Source organism: Musca domestica, unplaced genomic scaffold (assembly GCF_030504385.1).
Source record: "Musca domestica strain aabys unplaced genomic scaffold, Musca_domestica.polishedcontigs.V.1.1 49, whole genome shotgun sequence".
In the NCBI taxonomy this organism is placed as follows: Eukaryota; Metazoa; Arthropoda; class Insecta; order Diptera; family Muscidae; genus Musca; species Musca domestica.
The window spans coordinates 1593759-1616246 of NW_026712344.1; the positions used below are offsets into that span (position 1 = coordinate 1593759).

Sequence of the window (22488 nt, forward strand, 5' to 3'; positions counted from 1 at the left end):
CGACAAACATACATAGCAATTGTATGAAGAAGCCATGGCAAGCGTAGCAACATCAACAAACGTTTTCGTTTAAGCAATAAAATGTTGATAATGACGACAATAAACATCGTCATTATTAACATTGGACTTTTTGGATGTTGTCGACGCTGGCGACATCGCCAGCTGCAACGCAGCAGCGTTGGCGACGACAACGTCGAAAAAAGTGTCTTCTTCAACATACCCCCCGAAAAACATCAATGACTTTTTTGTGTGTGAAAACGTCACAATGTTCGTTTGAAGTGCTTGTCTTTTGATTTGTTGTGTTATGGTTTTGTTGCGGGGGAGGTGGCGAGCGGCAGTGCTGTGATACAACTACTGCTGTTCTTGTTCTGAGTAGTACTGTGCTGTGCTTTACCATGTCGTTGTTGCTCCATGTTGTGTTGTGCGACTGGGTTGTGTGCCGCGCTGTTGTTGCGCTGCCGGCCCCCCAACCAACTTGTGTGTGTTGCTGCCGTTGTGTTTTGCCGTCAAGTTGGGCAAAATGTATCTAGATACATAATTGCCACATTCAGTCGTCGTTAAATAGTTGTACGGCGCAGTTCAAGCAGCTCTTTTTCAATTTCACAAATCATAATAAAAATTTGTTGGATATTGAAACACGGAATACAAGTGAAGCGAACAAAAAACACATGGTGTTTCAGTTAGAAGAAGAAACAAGAACAACAACAACAAAAATTTTAAGAGAGTTGGAAATGTTTGTGTAGCAAAAAAGTATTTAACTCTGTAAGTGGGGTCGTCCATCCATCTCATACACCATGCTGAGTGTCGTCCGTCCGTCTGGCATGGTGTGTTGTGTTGTTTTCGTTATATTTCCGCGTGTGTGTGTGTGAGCGCGTTAGTGTGTTTGTGTTGTGTTCGAACCTTCTTGTTAATGGCATCGAGTGGAGTCATTTAGCGTGTTGTTGTCTGGCCATTCAAACACAAGTTCATTAGTTTGTTAAATCGTTAATCGTTTCGCTTGGCTTGACTTGGCTGTTTGGTTGCCCGTTGTCTTTTGCGGATCAAATTAGCAAAAGTAAGGTTGATTTGAAAACAATCCATAGCATCGTTGCGTCGCAGTCGGGGCGATTATTATCGACGTTGGTCGTTCGTTCGTCGTCGTCATTATAACAGAGCTTTGCGCCCAATCTTTGGCCTTTTACGTTTGTGTGTTGTTTTCGTTGATTCAATTGATGATTGTTTGTCTCTGGTGGGACTACAAATGTTTGGCGATTTTTGTTTAGCATCGAGTGTTATCAGCAACATGCGGCGGCAGCAGCAGCAGCCGCTTCGGCATCAGCAACAAGGAATAATGAATGTAAAATGTTTGTGACCGAATGAGAATGAATGGCAAGCTGAAACCAATAAACAAGCAGTTAGCATTGTTTCATTTATTGCTCATCATCATCATCATCGTTTCCATCGTCATTTGCTGCTGGCATTTAGTGTTGTTGTTGTTTTTTAGTGTTTTTTCTTGTCTGTGAGTGAAGAGCCTTTTGGGTGATCAAAAAAAAGGAAAACAAATGGCAATTGCCTTTTCGATTTAAACGTTTTAACAACATAATACGCATTGTATTGCCGTCGTCGTCGTCATCATCGTCGTCGGTTTCGTTTTCGTCTCCGCACCATCATCGCTCGTCATTATCGTTGCTGTGATATAGTGGTCGTTAATTTGCTTTGCGATTCGTTTGTGTACGCGCTTTCAATGATGTGCTAACAACGGTAGTAGTTACCATACGCTCACCTTAAATGACGACGGACGGAACGCTGACGCCGACGCGTAACAATGCCGACGGCATTTAATTAAGCAATTAATTAAAAGCACAAATAAATCAAAGAGATAAAAATCACTTTTAAAATGTGCACACATACACACACACAGAGGCACACACACTCATGTGTTTGTAAATAAATATACTTACCAACAATGAATATGATTTGAAATGCGAAACAAAAAAAGTAAATAAAAATTCAAACAAAGTTGTAAATAAAATGTGAAAAAATAAAAAAAAGCTTGTTTTGATGTTAATGATAATAAAAAATAATAAATTGTAATGTAAAAGGTTAATTTGAAATAATTACAAAACAAGTAATTAACAACAAAAGGCTACAAAATAAAAATGTAAATTGTAAAATGAAATGAAAATAAATACAAATAAAAAAGGAATGATTAAAAACTGTGAAACGTAAATGCAATAAACCCCTATTTTGGATTTGTGTAATAATTGAATGCAAAAAAAAAAATAACTATAGAAAAAACAATAAAATATAAAACAAAGGAAAACGTAAACAAAAGTTAAAAAATTAATATTTTTTATTTTGTTTAAATAAAAAAAAAAAAAATAAAAAAAAAATGATACATAATTCCAAAAATTAAAACTATCCTTTTTTTCGATTTGTGTAATAAATAAATGCAAAAAAAAAAAATAAATTATAGAAAAAAAAACAATAAAACTTAAAGCAAAGGAAAACAAAAATTTAAAAAAATTAATATTGTTAATTTTGTTTAATTAAAAAATAACATTAAAATGAAAAAAAATTGCGTGGAAAAAATATCAGTGTAAAGTTGACGTTGAAATAAAATTTTCTTTTAATAATTAATTAAAAAACACATGTGAAATAGAACTAATAAATTTTAATGTCAATACTTGTCAAGAAAAGTTAATGATAAAACAAGTAAACAAAAGCTGTAACTTTGAATACCCTCCACCATTTGGAACAAATTTGGAAATTTTCAAAAACAAAAAAAAAAAAAAAAAAAACAAGTAAGCAAAGGCTATAGTCGTGCGGGGCCGACCATGTGATTCCCTACAACACTACAATATGTTAGAAGCACCCTTATTTCCAAGTCCATTTTGGAAGATTTCCCTTTTGAAATTTTGTCATGGAGCACTGCCCAGATATTGCCCTTTCCATTTTGACCAGGGACATTTGAGCTCCTTAATATTTTGCGATCATCTCCAAAAGCAAGAAGCCGCTCTGCATCTACAAATTTAGACCCATCTATATGATTTGCTTGTCTACGATATTTGGCTATATTCGCTAACGAAATCAGCATAAACAACCAGAAGTCCGCCTTTTGTGTATTTCGGATATCGCCTGTAAGTAATGTTGGTATTTTTTTCACACAAAAGTAGTGGTCCATTCTACCCGCTGTCCTACACCCTAACTACATGCGAGATTTTGTATCATTTAGTTTCTATTTTCGATCTTTATAACGGCTGCCAAATCAGGAAAATTTTTGTTGGTCCATTTTAACCTCTAAATATATTGCGGACATCTTTGAAAACAATAGGCCTAGCCCTTCTGAGCCTAACCCTACTCTTGTGAAAAATTTCGTGAGGATCGGACGATAATTGCAATCTGTATAGAATAACCTCAACCTGTGTTGTAAGGTGAAAAAATATTACAAAATGTACTCTTCAATATTATAAGTCAAAATGAAAAAATCGCATGCGATAAAAATATTGAAAAAAATAAAATAATGTCACAAAATACTACAAAATCTATATTAACATCATTATTGGCATATTTTTATGAGATTTTTTTTAGATTTTATACTTTCACACCAAGAGGGCATTCGGAATTGACAAAATTTGTCAAAATCGCGCCAGCCAATCTGGAGATATAAACATTCTAGATAACATCCCATTCCTTTGTATATACACATTGTATATATTTCGCTATATATAACCGATATATTTACTATCGGCATCTACGTAACGGTCAGAATTTACCTTTAGGTCTATTTGTGATTTCGCCGGGATTAAAAATATTCGCGTTATAATGGAAATTTGACTTTTATTTAACACAAATGTTGTGGCCTCTTTCACCCACTAAATATTACCCGATGACCATCAAAATTGGAAGGTTTCTGCCCAGCCCTAAGCTCTAGTCCCATACTAACTGCGACCTGTAGAGCAACTGCAAAATCATTAAATTTTTCAGTTTTGGGTCCATTTCAACCCCTAAAAATTATACGATCATCTCCAAAAGAAATAGGGTTCTATTCAGACCCTAGCCCCACCTCCATTCTAAATTTCGTGAAGATCGGACCATAATTGCGACCTGTAGAGTGATTACAAATTAACATGGACAGACGGACGGACGGACGTAGCTAGATCGACTCAGCTCGGCGAGCTAGGAAGATCCATATATACTTTCCTATGTGGGAAACCAATATTTCGTGGTGTTACATAATTTTTGCCCAATCAAACTTATAATACCCCCAACACACAGTGTTGTAGGGTATAAAAAGAAGAAGAAGAAGAGATTTTTTACTACGTCGAATACCTAATTGGTTCCTTCGGAAAGAACCACAATTTTTTCCATGCCTATAGAACATTTCATTTTCATTTCATTCATTTAATACCTTTAAGTATTTTAGACCTTTTTGTACAAATGTCCATACACACTGCACGTTTTTGGTACAAATTTACAAAAATAAACCTCTTCTAATTGTCCACCTACTAACCAACCCAATTACAAAAATCGATGATTCTAACCCAATTTCTTCTGGGACTTAATGAGGCAGTTGATCACTAATTCAATAATGAATGCAATAGAAGCATAATCCGAGACGATTAACCCCGTTAGCAGAAATAAAACAGTCTTGCTCTAGAGCATACCCGTTCAAAATTGTCCGTCAAATGACAACTTGAGATTTCCTATATGACCAACATAGCAGATTTACATAACAATGCTAACTTGATTCCAAATTATGAGGTGCTCGAAGATTATAAATAGTTTTTATTCACTCATGAATTTTAATGACATTGATCTACCACAAAAAATTGCATACAAATCCAAATAATTACAAAGATTTCAAATGCCTGTGAAATTTTCTAATATTTAGATTACTTTTTTTTTTTTTTTTTTGAAACACAAGCGTGGTATTTAAAATAGTTTTCAACTAAAACATAATCATTTACATATATTCGAGATGAAATTCAAAAATTTACATAAACAGAGTGTCAACGCCACGAAAATTGTCACATGAATCACTTGTGTTTGGCTGGTTGGCTGGCTGGCCTGTTCGCTGCCTAGCTGAATGGCATCAAATTGGTTCCATTTGTTGTTGTTGTTTATCATCCCACCCCGGCATTTTAGACGACACATGTCAATGCGGATCAAACCAAAACAAAAGAACTATTAAAAAATTGTTACGATTTAACAAATTCGTCTGATCTTTGTTGTTGTTGCTGTTGCTTGGTTTTGAGATATTTAGCCGCTAAATTAGCATAATTTGAACATTTGTTTTCATTTTATGCCGCGCAAATATTCATCTCGATCGTCAAAATGAAAAAAAAAAAATAGACGACGGCTATGTGGACTTTTTGACGCGATTATCGAAATAAAAATAATAAAAACGCGGTCATAGTTGATCGGTGTTTGCGATGGCTTTCTAGTTGTTGTTATTGTGTGAGGGTATGTTGGATTTGTCATCCAATTTGCAACACTTTTTGAAACATCTATTTTAGATGTTTGAAAGTAAATTTATTTAGGAAATTTTGGTAGCAAATTTTCTTGAGCACTCGGACAATAATTATACCTATGTGTTGGGGGTATTATAAGTTTGATTGGGCCAAAAATTATGTAACACCTCGAAATATTGGTTTCCCATATAGGAAAGTATATATGGATCTTCCTAGCTCGCCGAGCTGAGTCGATCTAGCTATGTATGTTCGTCCGTCCGACTGTCCATGTTAATTTGTAATCACGCTACAGGTCGCAATTATTGGCCGATCGTAACGAAATTTTGCACGAAGGTGCGGTTAGGGTCAGAATAGAAGCCTATTTCTTTTGGAGATGATTCTCAAATGTTTAGGTGTTGAAATGGACCAAATACTGAAAAAATGTCGGATTTTGCAGTAGCTATACAGGTCGCAATTATAGGCCAATCGACGCGTGTAGCTAGAGTTTAGGGCGCGGAAGAAGCCTACCAATTTGGGTGGTCATCGGATAATATTTAGCTGGTAAAATAGACCATATCTTTTTTGTTGAAAAAATTCAAAATTTTTCATTAAACCGCGAATATTTTAAATACCGGCGAAATCACAAAGCCATGACAAGGTTACTTCTGATCTTTACATTGATGTTAACATCCAACAAATCGGATATATAGCAAAATATGTGCGATATATATGTCTGTCAAAGAAGATATGCTGGAAAGATCTCTTATATGTCGAGAACGGCTGAACTGATTTCGACAGTTCTCATTAATTCAGAATGGCCACTTGGCAGGAAAGAAAAAACGTCCAAAAAATCGCACAAAAATATCTCTCTAAAGATGAAAATATTGATTTTGTAACATTTTCTCATATTTTTTCCATTTTGTCATATTTTTGGCATATTTTCATTTTGAATTAAACATTTGGTAATATTTCTACCACAAACAAAACTAAGTAGTTAGGATATCAGGATATCATATACAGATCGCATTCATAGCCCGATCCTTACGAAATTTTGCATGGGGATGGGATGACGGTCAGAATAGAAGCCTACTCTTTTTGGAGATGATCGCCATATATTTAGGGGTTGAAATGGACCAAAAAAACTGCAAAATTGTCAGCAGGTCGTAATTATCGCCCGATCCTCACGCACATTTGAATGGGGGTTACCGGACATTGCAAAAGCCAAGCAGTTTTGGATGGCCATCCAAAAATATTCAATGTGTGAAATAGTTTGCCAACTTTTGTAGACAAAATACGAAAATGTCCATTTCAGTGACTTTTTGGAGAATTCACAAATACAGGAAAGACGCACTTCTGACTATTTCGTTAACGCTGATTTCGTTGAAGAATATAGTCAAATGGGTGTATCTCATATAGATGCGTTTCAGTCAAAAACCAATAGTAAATGTTAATATTTTGCCACTTCTTGAGAGAAGGGTCTTTGGGAAATATTGGTTCCAGATCTAGGAAGACCATTTAAGTGCAACATCTACCAATAAATTGGAAATGAGCAAATTAGTTTAAGTTGCTATTATTCGAAAATTAGAGAACGAAACCTGATGGTTTTCTTTTATTATTTGTCACAATATCTTGTGGAATTCTTTCGAGTATCTCGCCAATATAAAATGTATCGTTTATTATAGTGTTGTAGGGTATTCAACGGTCGGCCCCGCTCGACTGTAGCCTTTGCTTACTTGTTTTCACATAAACTATTTTTCCATTATGCATTTTGTCCAGTCTTTACCACTTTAGGTCTTTGGTTAAGGACAAGGAAGAATTCCAGAATTTTGGATGACCATTGGATTATATTTAGCTGTAAAATGGACCACAACAAATAACAGCCCGAGGGAGTGCATAAATGTTGGGCAAATGTCCCTAGTCAAAATCCTAATTTCAAAAGCGAAATCTTACAAAATGGATTTGGACATAAGGGGGCTTCTAACATATTGTTGTAGGGTATAAGATAGTCGGCCCCGCACGACTATAGTCTTTGCTTAATTGTTTTTAAATATATATTTTTTTATAACCAGAATTTTCAGGGCGTCTAACCTATGAGAACAATGAACTCCAAGTTATCGATCGGGCACAATTTATTAGGTTACCTCTGATATTTGGAATTCAATATGTAAAGCTATTAATAGGAACTAATGTCTCCGGCTGACAATTTGCTATAGACCCACATCTCCGTCCATATTATGGTACTTCGAATATACTGTTCTTTGATAATTTTAGCCATAGTTTTCGATTAAATTGTCTGAAATTTGTTATTTGAAGTTCGTAATAGCTATCAATCCTTCCAAAAGTCTATACAGGGTGAGATAAAAAATGCAACAAAGTCAAACTTCATAATTTTTAATTTTTTTTTTAAATTTTATTGGAAATAGCATCAAATTTTAGAATAAAGGTGACCAATTCGAACGAATCTAAAGTTCGAATTGGTCACCTTCGCACGAATTATGGCCTTCAAATGGCCAATGAAACCGTCACACGCTGCTGGAATGTTGCTCTGCGGTATTTTAGCCCATTCCCGGCTAAGCGCTTGCTTGAGGTGATCGACACTTTGGTATTATTTAGTGCCAACCTTGCTTTCCAAAATACTCGAGATACAATAGTTCAACGGTTTGGTAAATGGAGATTTTTGAGGCCACTGTGCGCTGGAAATGAAGCGAGGAACCTCATTTTGTACTATCTTGGGTGGCATGTGATGAGTGCGTTGGTGCTGAGACCTGTTGGAATGTCCAAGGTCTGCCGCCAAAATGTTTGCGTGCCCAAGGCTTTAATACACCCTACTCGGCATTTATTCTGATGCCACGATCGATTAATACGAGCGGGGAGCGACCATCGGCTGTTATGACGGCCCATACTATCACCATGGCCGGCGCTTGAGTTCTGATGACCAACCCCTGACCTCTTTGCAAGTAAACACAATAATTTTCTTTGTTTACAAACTGCTAGACAACGAATGTTTTCTCATCGGAAAAAATCCACTGCGGCAGTTCACCACTTTTGTCCAAGCGAAGCTACTCCTTAGCTCTTTTGAGTCTATTTTCTTTCTGTAGCGGTGTAAGTTCTTGCACTTTTTGGAATTTCAATGGCTTTACCCCGAGCTCATTTTTCAATATTTACCGAATGGAATATTGTGATATGTTCAGCAGACTAGCGATTTTTCGGCTACTGCGACGCGGGTTTTGATCAAGTCGCTTCTATACTTTTGAATCATTTCTGCTGATGTTGCTGTCGAAACACAAAAGATTTATTCCCATTTAAATGCTGGATTGCTGTGCCGATAGCCATTTGTGGTTTTCCAGCCAAAGCCAACTCGAAAAGAATTTTTTGATTGTTTTTGTGTTTTCAAAATTTTGACCCTTTGTGGGGTTTAGGGCGATATATTCCACCATCACACCAGATTTTGTGTTAATAAAAATATAAATATGTGCCGTGTTTGAAAGTAATCGGATCATAATTATTCGTTTTACGAGTTTCATGGCCATTGAAAATTTTGAACCGTTGTGTGGGAGATACCAGAAGTAGTGGTCCGTTCTATCTAATTGGGATGTTTGAAATTTGAAGGCGATTGCCCTCTTATTTCACATTGTATAAGAGTTATAATTATTCCAAATTTTGACCCTTTCGCGTCATACCTAGCGCAAATAAAAATATTAATAATTGCAAAGTTTGCTCAAAATTGGAATAACGTGAGGTAAAATTTCAAAAATTCTGGAATGACCTTTGAAAAGTTTAAAATAACGAATATTGGATGGTTCACTCTTATGGGGCTATACGAAAATTTAGGCCTGTATGGCAAATTTCCTGACAGAGAAGGCGGTGCCTTTTTTAAATTCCAAATACAAATTTTGAACAATTCCATTTAAAAATATTTTCAAAAACGGCAAAATACCGAATATCGGAGGATACCATTATATGGGGGGTATACGAAGATGTGGACCTAGATAGGCATTATTATGGTGTTTAAAGCATTTTACACCTGTAATTTGACATTTTCCTTTCTCATAGGGTAGATGGTATAAACTTATTAGTATAGGTACCCATATAATTTTATTTTCTAATTTTCAAAATTTTTTAGGGCCTTAGCACCATTCCCTACCGATTTTGCTGAAATTTTGAGATTTAAATGGAACCTGGAATAAAATATTATTGTTATTTTTTTCGGAGTTTTTTTTTTGTCATGGCTAAGATATGCTGGCTTTGATGTGAAGACTTTTTACAACAAACAAGTAAAAAAGCAGTAAGTTCGGCCGGGCCGAACTTTGAATTCCCTCCACCATTTGGAACGAATTAGAAAATATTCAAAAAAATAAAATCCATTGAAAATTCTGTTAAAATCTTTAAAATACCTAATATCGGAAGGTGCCGATATATGGGGGGATATACGCTATTGTGGACCTATATAGACAAATCTATGTCTGGGGGTAAAGTACTCACAAAGAACTCCGTGTGTGGATTTTCAGACAATACGATTGGAAAATGTGGCTAAAATCATCAAAATACCGAATATCGCATGGTACTGTTATATGGGGGCTATACGCAATCGTTAACCTATATAGAGAATTCTCTGTCGTGGGTAAAGTGCTCAGAAAGAACCCCTTGTGTACAAATAATCCCTTGTGACCATTCCGTTGAAAAATATGGCTAAAAACATCAAAATACCGAATATCGGGGGTACCGTTATATAAGTGCTACACGATATCGTGGACCTATATAAATAATTCTCTGTCGAGGCATAAAGTACCCACAAGGAACTCCTTGTGTGGATTTTCAGACAATTCCGTTGAAAAATGTGGGTAAAATCATCAAAATACCGAATATCGGGGGGTACTGTTATATGGGGGATATACGATATCGTGAACCTGTATAGACAATTCTCTCTCAGGAGGTAAAGTACTCACAAGGAACTACTTGTGTGGATTTTAAGACAATTCCATTGAAAAATGTGGCTAACATTATCAAAATACCAAATATCGGGGGTACCGTTATATGGGGGCTATACGATATCGTGGACCGACATAGCCCATCTTCGAACTTGACCTGCCTGCAGACAAAAGAGAGATCTGTGCAAAATTTTATCTTCCTATCTTAATTCGTTTAGACTGTAGCGTGATTACAACAGACGGACGGACAGGGCTAAATCGTCTTAGAATTTTACGCTGATCAAGAATATATATACTTTGTTGGGTCTAAAATGATTATTTCGATGAGTTACAAACGGAATGACGAACTTAATATACCCTCCATACCTTTTTTGGTGGAGGGTATAAAAAGGGTAGGGTTCCAAAATGTCGGCCTTGTTGAGCGCATTTCTATCGTATTCCCTCCTTTTATGGAATGTCAATACCTAGCCATAAAATATTTATTATTGATTTGATTCTATTGTTTTGTTAAATCGTCTCTTTTTTTTGGGGATATTGTGGCTTTTGTTTCAAATGAAATTTAAATAAATTATTCTATAGCTTGTTTTCTATTCATCCATACGTATTAGTTGAATTATCTTTATTACCATTAATGCCATAAACGGCTTGACCAACATCTCTGATGGTGTGAGAAGTTCATATGAGTGTGCGTGTGTTTGTGTGCATATCATTTTATTTTTAAATCCCCACAAAAATAACTGAAACACAAAATCAACCAATCAAAAATGGATCTAACCAATATTGAATATTTTCTTTGGATTAAAACTCGAAAAAAAATATATTAATGAATAATTTGTTGTTTTTTTTTTTTTCATTTCTCCACCACACATTAAGCGTAACCAAAAGATTATCAGCTTTTGTGATCAAAATATGAATATTATTATTTGAAATCGTTGAATATATGAATTGATTTGAAAGAATGAATACACCTTTAATAAAGTGTTAAAAATCTGGTCATTTAAGCAACCAGCCGAAGGCAAAAAAAAAAAAAAAAACAAGTGAAACACATAAAAGTCAAATCATCAACAAAATATCAACCAAAAAAAGAAACAACAACAACAACAAAAAAGTGAATACCAGTTTTATGTTAAAACAGAAACATAAAGAAACCAACAACAAATACATGAAAACAAATTTCTTCAAATGCTCAACATTGGAAGCTGTTGCGCCAACAAAAGGATTTATTTATGTGGATATATTTCATTTTTATTAAACGGTGGAAAAATTATGTAAGTATGTCAGTGAAATATACGAAAATATAATAGAACCCCATTAAACAGAGAGATATATGATTATAGTGGAAAAAAGAATCTAGATAATATTGCATACTAAAATCGCCAATTAGCTGATAAGGCGAAACTTTTTTTTGGAGATAAATAAAAATATATATATTTTTTAATTTTATTAGCAAAGGACGTATTGGTAGTGAGAATAAATGATCAAGGGAAGGACGTATCGCCCAATGTACTTCCTATGTGTTCCCTAGGCCATTGCACAATTTTTGGCATTTAGGTGATGTGTAAGACATCTCTATGTAGACGCTAAAATTTATAGACGATTCCAGTTATGAAATGAATAATTTAATAATATAAACGTATAGCTTCCAAAAATCAACAAATTAAAAAGCAGTAAGTTCGGCCGGTCCTTACTTCAAATACCCTCCACCATTTGTAACGAGTTTTGAAATTTTCATAAAATAAAATCCGTTAAAAGTTCTGTTAAAATCTTAAAAATACCGAATATAGCCGTTACATTGGGGTCTATACGACGTGGATCTACATAAGCATTGTTTGTCATAAGCCATTACCATATTCAAATTCGAAACGTAAAATAAACGAAACGCTAAAATCATCAAAATACTGTATATAGGGAGAAACCGTTATATCGGAGCTATACGAAGACCTGGACCTGCATAGAAAATTCTCTGTCACAGGTCACTCTGTAGCACCCCTATGAACTTCAAATACCAAATTTAAAACAATTTGGTGAATACAGTTGCTAAAATCATCAAAATACCAGATATAGGGAGGTACCGCTATATGGGGGGTATAATAAGATGTGGACCTGCACAGACAATTTTCTGTCACAGACTGTAGTTTCCACTACGAACTCTAAATACGTAATTTGAAACTAATCCGGCGAATAATGACGCTAAAATAACCAAAATACCGAATATAAGGAGGTACTGATATATGGGGCCTATACGAAGACCTGGACCGGCACAAACAATTTTCTGCCTTAAGCTGCAGTATCCATTCCGAACTTTAAATACCAAATTTGAAACAATTCCGGTGAATAATGTAGCTAAAATCATCAAAATACAGTATATAGGGAGAAACCGTTATATCGGAGCTATACGAAGACCTGGACCTGGACAATTATCTGTCACAGGCTGTAGCATCCATTATGAACTTCAAATACATACAGAATATAGGGAGGCACTGATATATGGGGCCTATACGAAGACCTGGACCATTACGAACTTTAAATACGTAATTTGAAACTACCTCGGCGAATAATTCCGCTAAAATCATCACAATACCGAATATCGTGAGGTACCATTATATGGGGGCTATACGAAGACGTGGACCTGCCCAGATAATTTTCTGTCATAGGCTGTAGTATCCATTTCGAACTTCAAATACCAAAGTTGAAACCATTCCGATGAATAATGTCGCTAAAATCATCAAAAAACCGAATATCGGGAGGTACCGTTATATGGACTTACGTGGACCAACATGGCACATTTTCTATGCCAAAAGTACTGCAAATCAATCTATTTCATTTCGTTCGGAGGCTAGAGTGATTTCCACAGACGGACGGACATCGCTAAATCGACATAGAATTTTATGCTGATCAAGAATATATATACTTTGTGGGGTCTACAATGTATATTTAACGGAATGACAAACTTTATTTACCCTCCATACTATGGCGGAGGGTATACAAATGTCGGAAATAGCATCAAATTTTAGAATAAGTTTAGATTTGTTCGAATTGGTCACATTTGGCGCGAATTATGGCCTTCAAACGGCCAATGAAACCGTTACACGCTGCACGAATGTTGCTCTGCGATATTTTGACCATTTCTCGGCGAAGCGCTTGCTTGGGGTGATCGACACTTTGGTATTTTTTAGTGCCAACCTTGCTTTTCAAAATACTCCAGACACAATAGTTCAACGGATTGGTGTCCGGAGATTTTGGTGGTCATTGTGTGCTGGAAATGAAGCGAGAAACCTCATTTTGGGTAGCGCGTGATGAGTGCGTTGGTGCTGAGACCTGCTGGAATGTCCAAGGTCTGCGGCCAAAATATTTGCGTATCCAAGGCTTTAGTACCCCCTCTAGAATATTTTCGCGATAATATTCGGCATTTATTCTGATGCCACGGTCGATTAATACGAGCGGAGAGCGAACATCGGCTGCTATGGCGCCCACACCATTGCCGGCGCTTGAGTTCTGGTGGTCAACCGAAGGTGTACATTTTCAGCCTACCTCTTTGGCAAGTAAACACGGTCATTTTGTTTGTTTACAAACTGCTGGACAACGAATGTTTTCTCATCGAAAAAAAAAAAACAAATTCGGCAGTTTACCACTTTCGGTCAAGCGAAGTAACTCTTAAGCTCTTTTGAGTCTATTTTCTTCCCGTTGCGGTGTAAGTTCTTGCACTTTTTGGAATTTCAATGGCTTTACCCCGAGCTCATTTTTTAATATTTGCCGAATGGAATATTGCGATATGTTCAGTTCATGAGCCATTTTTCGGTCACTGCGACGCGGGTTTCGATCAATTCTGCTGATGTTGCTGTTTTCTTCCGTCCATTTCCTTGAAGTCAGGCTACGCTACGAAGTCAGTATCACGATAACGAGCGATGGTACGAGACACAAAGGATTTATTCACATTTAAATGCTGGGGTGCTCTAACGGTAGTCACTTGTGGTTTTCTAACCAAATATAAAGAAATCACACAATCACGCTCGAATTCCATCACGAATTACTTTTTTTCTGGAAAATTCTCACCAAAATGCATTTGTATGCTTGTAAACAATATAATGGGCTGTCACTTGAATAATTTTAATAGCTATCGGGCGAGTAGCTTAGAAATGACAGCAGTCTGAAATTGGTTGCCTTTTTTTCATCTCACCCTTTATTATGAATTTCAACTAATTGTAGAATCGTAGCATATCGAATCTCTCTTTTGCTGATGTCAACGTTCTAGCCTATATCAGTGGGTCAATAACAACTTTGTACCTCTTGACACTTGTCGAAATTGAAATTTATAAAATTCTACCTTATTAAGCAGTTTTAGCTCCTACCACTACCACCATTTTCACTAAAATTGACTCTTCATGAAAAATTTTATAGTTTCCTTCCAATTGTTGTGCCTTTTAGTACATTTCGGATGTACTCCAGGTATTTTCAGAAAAGCCGTTTTAACTAACTTCTCACCTCATGCATGCTTTGTACCTTTTAGGACAAATGCAGCTTTATTTTTTCCCTATTGCAGCGAGAGCTACAGTCGTGGCAAATCTAGTTGTACCTTTTAATTCTTTTTATACCCTCCATCGTACTATGAAGCGTAACACCTCGAAATATACATTTTAAGCCCCACAAAGTATATATGGCGATGCTAGCGATGTCTTTACGTCTGTCCGTCCGTCCGTCCGTCTGTGGAAATTTTACTCAGACTTCTGATTGCAGTGCAGATAGGTCTAGGTATTCGTATAGTCCCCATAAATCGGTACACCCCTATATTTGGTATTTTGACAATTCAAAAACGATGCTCACCGAAATTGTTTTAAACTTCGTTCCTAATGGGTACTACAGCCTGTGACAGAAAATTGTGTATGCAGGTCCAGGTCTTCGTAAAGACCCCAATTGAAACGGCAACATTCTATATTCGGAATTGTAAAATTCCAAATTCGTTGGAAATGATTGAGGGTATTCAAAGTTCGGCCCGGCCGAAATTACAGCTTTTTTACCTGTAGTACCTTGAATGTACAAATTTGCTCAAATTTACTCGAAAAGCTCAACAGCTATATTGTAACTTTTAGAATTGTTCGTACTCTAAGCCAGGAACACTAGGATCGACCCTCATTCAAAATTCATAAATATCAAATTAATTATTACCCAGGAGTCCTCAATATTGAATTTGAACTTCCAAGCTCTATCCCTTCACCCAATATAAAATTTTGTACTATTTAGTACAATTCATACAATTAAAGTACACATTTTCAATCTATCGCCAAATCTCAAACAAAGATACCATCAGTAATCTGAATGATAAATTTCAGGATTTCAGCTCTATTCCATCGTCCAAAACTAAGTTTAGAATTACAGGGTGAGATGAAAAAACTGCAACCAACTTCAGACTGCTGTCATTTCTAATCCATTCGTCCGACGGCTGTTAAAATTATCCCAGTGACAGCTCATTATATTGTTAACAAGCGTACAAAAGCATTTTGGGGGGAATTTTCCACAAATTTGCTCAAATTTACTCGAAAAGCACAATAGCTATATTGTAACTTTTAGAATTGTTCGTACTCTAAGCCAGGAACACTAGGATCGACCCCTCATTCAAAATTCATAAATATCAAATTAATTATTACCCAGGTGTTTAGATAAAAAATGTCTTAGCACCCTGCACCCAAATAATGACTCAATCGAAAATATCATTATCATGCATTGCAATGACACCCCCCCCCATTTTCAGCATTTATTCGAATTCATTCGATTTTCATTGCTAAATTCAATAATTGTTTATAACTTTTGATTGAAGCCTTTATTTTTCTGCTCTAATTAATTGAACAATTAAGAGTTACTGTTTGCGTATCGGTGTGTGTGTGTGTGTGTTTGTGTTTGCCTATTTGTCGAGATATTTGAGTGATTGTGCCGTGCCATTCAGTCGCCGACTACTGTTCATTGCGGCACTTAACTCGCTCAACGTAATGACATTGCCGCGAATTGCAAAGCAATTTGTTTGTAAATAGCGATGCAACAAGAACTAGAAGCGATTCCGAAAAATAGAATAGAATTAAAAAAAATGGAAGTCGAGTAGAGAAAAAAGGCGGCAAAAAACAAATAAGTTTTTGCGCTGCTTGGAAAAAAAAAATATTGCAGATAAAAATTGTGTTGTGACTTAGTTTGTTTTTGATAGTTTAAAGGCTTCAGTTTGAAGTGAGAGTACTATACGAATATAATATGTGTCATGCTTATGTTACATGGACATCAGATAGTACTATTTTCGGAAAAGTTGTATGTTTCCACAGTAAGGACCCCAACAGTACTTAACACCAGTTTGCCTTGTACAAATAAATATTATAATAAATATTTTATATTAATTAGGCTGGAAAAAAAAAGTTTAAACCCTTAATATCAATATCAAATTTCTAAATTTCAGCTCTCTCTCTCCCTTCACCCAATACCAAATTTGGTAACATTCAGTACGCATATCCAAAACAATCTCTATATCTCCATACCGAACACCAACAGGGATCCAAAATTAGTATAATTTAATACTTTTCGAACCATTGTAGAACGCAAAACAACCACTAGATCTCAACGCAAGATACCAAAAAAACCTCAATAACAAATTCGGGGATTTCAGCTCTCTCTCCCTCTCTCTCTCTCCCTTCATCCAATACCAAATTTAGTATCATTATGTACAAATATAGGATGCAATTCCAAGCCACCGCCAAATCTTTGACACAGATACCATCAATAATCTAAATATCAAATTTCAGGATTGCAGCTCTATTGCTTCACCCAATACCAAATTTAGTTCCATTTAGCACTTTTCGCACAATTATAGTACACCTTTCTAAAACAACCTCCATATCTCAATTCCAGATACCAACAGAGACCTCAATATCAAATATGAGGATTCCAGAACTATCACTTCCAAATTTAATACCATTTTGCAAGCTGAGCCCTCAATATTAAATTTGAGAATCCCAGCTCTATCTCTTCACCCAATATCAAATTTAGTACTATTTAGTACATTTCATACAATTAAAGTACACATTTCCAATCTATCGCCAAATCTAAAACAAAGATACCATCAGTAATCTGAATAATAAATTTCAGGATTTCAGGTCTATTCCATCGTCCAAAACTAAGTTTAGAACTACAGGGTGAGATGAAAAAACTGCAACCAACTTCAGACTGCTGTCATTTCTAAGCCATTAGTCCGACGACTGTTAAAATTATCCCAGTGACAGCTCATTGTATTGTTTACAAGCGTACAAAAGCATTTTGTTGAGAATTTTCCACAAAAAAGTTATTCGTGATGGAATTCAAGCGTAATAGTGGGATTTCTTTATATTTGGCTGGAAACCCGCAAGTGGCTATCGTTAGAGCATTCCAGTATTTAAATGTGTCTCATACCATCGCTCGTTGCCCTGATACTTGTAGCGTAGCCGGACGTCAAGGAAGTAGACGAAAGAAAACAGCAACATTAGTAGAAATGGTTCGAAAACTAAAGAAGCGACTTGATCTAAACCCGCGTCGCAGTGATCGAAAAATGGTTCGTGAGTGAAACATATCGCAATATTCTATTCGCAAAATATTGAAAAATGGGCTCGGGGTAAAGCCATTGAAACTCCAAAAAGTGCAAGAACTTACACCGCAACAGAAAGAAAATAGACTAGAAAAAAGAACTAATGAGTCGCTTCTCTTGGCCGAAAGTGGTGAACTGCAGAATTTGGTTTTCTCCGATGAGAAAACATTCGTTGTCCAGCCGTTTGCAAACAAACAAAATCATCGTGTTTACTTGCCATATAGGGTAGCTGAAAATGTACACCTTCGGTTGGCCACCAAAACTCAAGCGCCGGCCATGGTGATGGTGTGGGCCGCCATAACAGCCGATGGTCGCTCTCCACTCGTATTAATCGACCGTGGCATCAGAACAAGTGCCAAATATTATGACGAAAATATTATGGAGGGTATATTAAAGCCTTGGGCACGCAAACATTTTGACCGCAGACCTTGGACATTCCTACAGGACTCAGCACCATCGCGATCGGCACGCGCCAGAGGTTCCTCGCTTCATTTCCAGCGCACAATGGCCACCGAAATCTCCGGATACCAATCCGTTGCACTATTGTGTCTGGAGTATTTTGGAAAGCAAAGTTGGCACTAAAAAATACCAAAGTGTCGATTATCTTAAGCAAGCGCTTCGCCGAGAATGGATCAAAATACCGCAGAGCAATATTCGGGCAGCGTGTGACGGCTTCATTAGCCGTTTGAAGGCCATAATTCGTGCCAAAGTTGACCAATTCGAACAAATCTAAACGTATTTCAAAATTTGATCCTATTTTCGAAATTTTTTGTTTTCATTCATTAAAATTTAAAAAAAAAAATGTAAAAATTATGGCGTTTGACTTTGTTGCAGTTTTTATCTAACCCTATATTTAGTACTTTTCGAACAATTATAGTACGCATTTCCAAAAAATTGAGGATTCCAGCACTATTTCTTCACGCAAAACCAAATTTAGTAACATTTAGTTTTTTCGTACAATTATAGTCCACATTTCCAAAACCATCATTAGATCTCAAAACCAGATACCAACAGAGACCTCAATATCAAATTTGAGAATTCCAGCCCTACCCCTTCACCCAATACCAAATTTAGTTTTTTTCGTAAAAATATAGGACAAATTTCCAAACTCCGCCAAATCTCAAACACAAATACCATCAGTAATCTAAATTTAGTTATCTAAATTTTCAGAACTTCCATCGCTACCACTCCAATAAGACCAAATATAGTACCATTCAGTACTTTCGTACAATTATGATATACATTTTGGAAGCCGAACAGCGATCCTAATACGGAATTTAAGATTTCAAGCACCATCAGTTCACCTAATATCAAATCTAGTACTATTTAGTACACATAAGTTCACATGTCCATAACAACCCGCATTACACAATCCAATAGAAATCTTATTTCCCAAATTAATGATTTCAGCCCTATCGGTTCGCCAAAAAAAAAACACACACATTTACCAATTTTATTACCATTAAGTACGATTTTTCAAAGCTGCCGACATTTTAGTACATATAAATACACATTTTCTAAATTACCTTCATATCCTAATCCTACACTCGGACCTTAATCTTATTATTGGATTATAAAACCCCGAAATGTCAATATTTAAGGAGTTATGGTCACAAATTATAGCTAAAAACCCCGAAATGTCAATATATAAGGAGTTATGGTCATTTTAAAGCATGCTGTTTTTCCTCCTTCTAAAAGTGATCACAAATTATAGCTAAAAACCCCGAAATGTCAATATTTAAGGAGTTATGTCCATTTTAAAGTATGCTATTTTTCCTCCTTCAAAAAGTCATCCTTGAAAATAGTGATCACATATTTCGGGGTTTACACAATCCAATAGAAATCTTAATTCCCAAATTAATGATTTCAGTCCTATAGGTTCGCCAAAAACACATTTACCCATTTTATTATCATTAAGTACGATTTTCAAAGCTTCCGACATTTTAGTACATATAAATACACATTTTCTAAATTACCTTCATATCCTAATCCTACACTCGGAAAGTAATGTTATTTTCAAACTACAGGATACCAGCTCTATCAATCACCCATAATCAACTACTACTAAATTTAGTACCATTTAATATAAGCATAAGCACAAATGTTCATACCTACCTACATCATACAATCAAATAACATTTTATTTCCAAATTTCAGGATTCCAACTCTACCGGTTCTGCCAAAATTTAAATTGTACCAAAGTATCTTTTAGTACACATAAGTACGAATTTCCAAAATTACCTACATACCTCAGTCCTACAATGCAATAGTAATCTTATTTCCAAATTTCGGCATTCCAGCTCTATCGGTTCACCCAAATCGCAATTGTACCAAATTTAGTACCATTTAGTACCTTTTATTCACATAAGTGCAAATTTAAATAAGTAAAAAAATATTAAGTTCGGCCGGGCCAAATTTTTAATACCCTCCACCTTAGGGTAAAGGAAACATTAGAAGATAGTGGCAAAAACCATAAAAATGCCGAATATCGGGAGGTACCGTTTTATGGTGGGGCTATACCAAATCGTGGACCTACACATGCAATGTTTCGCCAAAGGAGTTAGAACCCATTATGACCTAGAAATACCAATTTTCACACAAATCCATGAAAAAATGTGGAAAAAATAATCAAATTACCGAATATCGGAAGGTACTATTTTATGGGGGCTATACCAAAACGTGGACCTATAATTACAAAGACTCGCCATACGAACTGGGACCCATTATGATCTACAACTACCAATTTTCAGAGAAATTAAAAAATTAAAAAAATGTGTCAAAAATCATCAAAATACCGAATATCGGAAGGTACTATTTTTGGGGACTATACCAAAACGTGGACCTATACATACAATGTTTCGCCACACGAACTTGGACCCATTATGACCTACAAATACCAATTTTTAGACAAATCAGTGAAAAAATGTGGCAAAAGCCATCAAAATACCGAATATCGGAAGGTACCTTTATATGGGGGCTATACATGCCATGTTTTGCCACACGCACAGGGACCCGTTATGACCTACAAATACCAATTTTCAAACAAATCAGTGAAAAAATGTGCCATAAATCATCAAAATACTGAATATCGGGAGGTACCGTTATATGGGGACTATACCAGAACGTGGACCGATATATCTCATTTTCAATACCAACCATCCTAGACACAATACAAATTGCTCTGCTAAATTTTGGCGCTCTACGTCAAATAATGTGGGCTGTATCGTGATTTCAACAGATAGACGGACAGACAGACGGACATTGTTTAATCGACTTAGAATTTTATGCTGATTATGAATATATATACTTTATGGGGTCTATGACGAATATTTAAGGATGTTACAAACGGAATGCCAAAGTTAATTTACCCTCCTTTCCAAGGTGGAGGGTATAAAAATTACGTTTATATCTCAATTCTACACTCCAACAGTACTGTTTATTTCAAATTTCAGGTTTCCAGCTCTATTTGAACCTCCAAATTCAAATTACACCAATTTTGGTACCGTTTAGTACTTTTCGTACGCATAAGTCCAAATCTTTTTGTTTTGTTTTCTGCAACAAATTAACTTCAATCAATGCATCAAATAGTCAGATGGTATGAATCGAACATAATTGTTTTCACACATCAAAGCATTCCTCTCCGGAGAGAGAGAGAGAGAGAGAGAGAGAGAAATTATTGGCGATATTATTGACTAAGAGTATGTTTGTATGTAGACACAAATATTTCGCGCACTGGGTCATTTCTGATTGCAGTAGTTGCTGTTTTTGTTGTTGTTGTTGAATTTCCAACAATTCCAATGAATACTGTGTCAAAAACCCAAAACGTCATGGCGATAGTTGAATAATGACTACAACGTCATGAGCAAACAATTCCACCAACTGTCTGTCTGTCTGTCTGTGTGTCTCTCTGCTGGCATTATTATCATCATCGGCTACTGTCTGAAAATTTTATTTTGTATTTACATTCAATCGTTTTCCTTATGTTTGCTTTGTGCAATTTTCTCATCTGCTGTTTGGTGACTTTCGCAGCCTAGAATTGTAGTTCATTTGTGGAGGGGGTTTTCTTTTTCAAGGGGGGCATTACTATGCCGCCCTGAAATATAATCGATTCAATGAATTTATTTGATTGTTTTCTTATTTGCTCCCTTTATTTTTTTGCAATCGCCAAGTGTGCTTCAAACATTGTGCATATGTATGAGGGAGGGAAAATTAATTACAATTACTTTTATTGTTAAAAGCTTTGTTTTTGATAAGCAATACCCCATTATAAATCTCGAATTCCGTTGCCGCTCTTCATAGAGTATGGGGTATAATAATTATGGTTACTCGTTGAGGAAACACATTTTTGAAATATTATCATTATTATTTTTTGATTTTTCTAAAGAATATTCAAGAAAAGTATCCTAATTTTTTTAAATAATTATTTTAAGGATTATCCTAACTTTAGTAGTCTTGGCAGAAGAAAATTCGTGGATATCTATGTATGTAAACGATTAGGGATGTAACTGTCAGTCAGTAAATGTCTGAGAATCAACGT

General features: G+C 35.8%; 1 protein-coding gene across 1 annotated transcript in view; it reads left to right on the top strand.

The window, feature by feature from the left end:
• The first annotated feature begins 412 nt into the window (after window positions 1-412).
• The window catches only part of LOC131804763 (mucin-5AC), a 342229-nt gene continuing 320153 nt past the window's right edge, over window positions 413-22488 (top strand). The window contains exons 1-2 of the mRNA XM_059127927.1: window positions 413-762; window positions 11234-11628. The gene's annotated coding sequence lies outside the window, so the exon portion shown is untranslated. The remainder of the gene's footprint in view (window positions 763-11233; window positions 11629-22488) is intronic.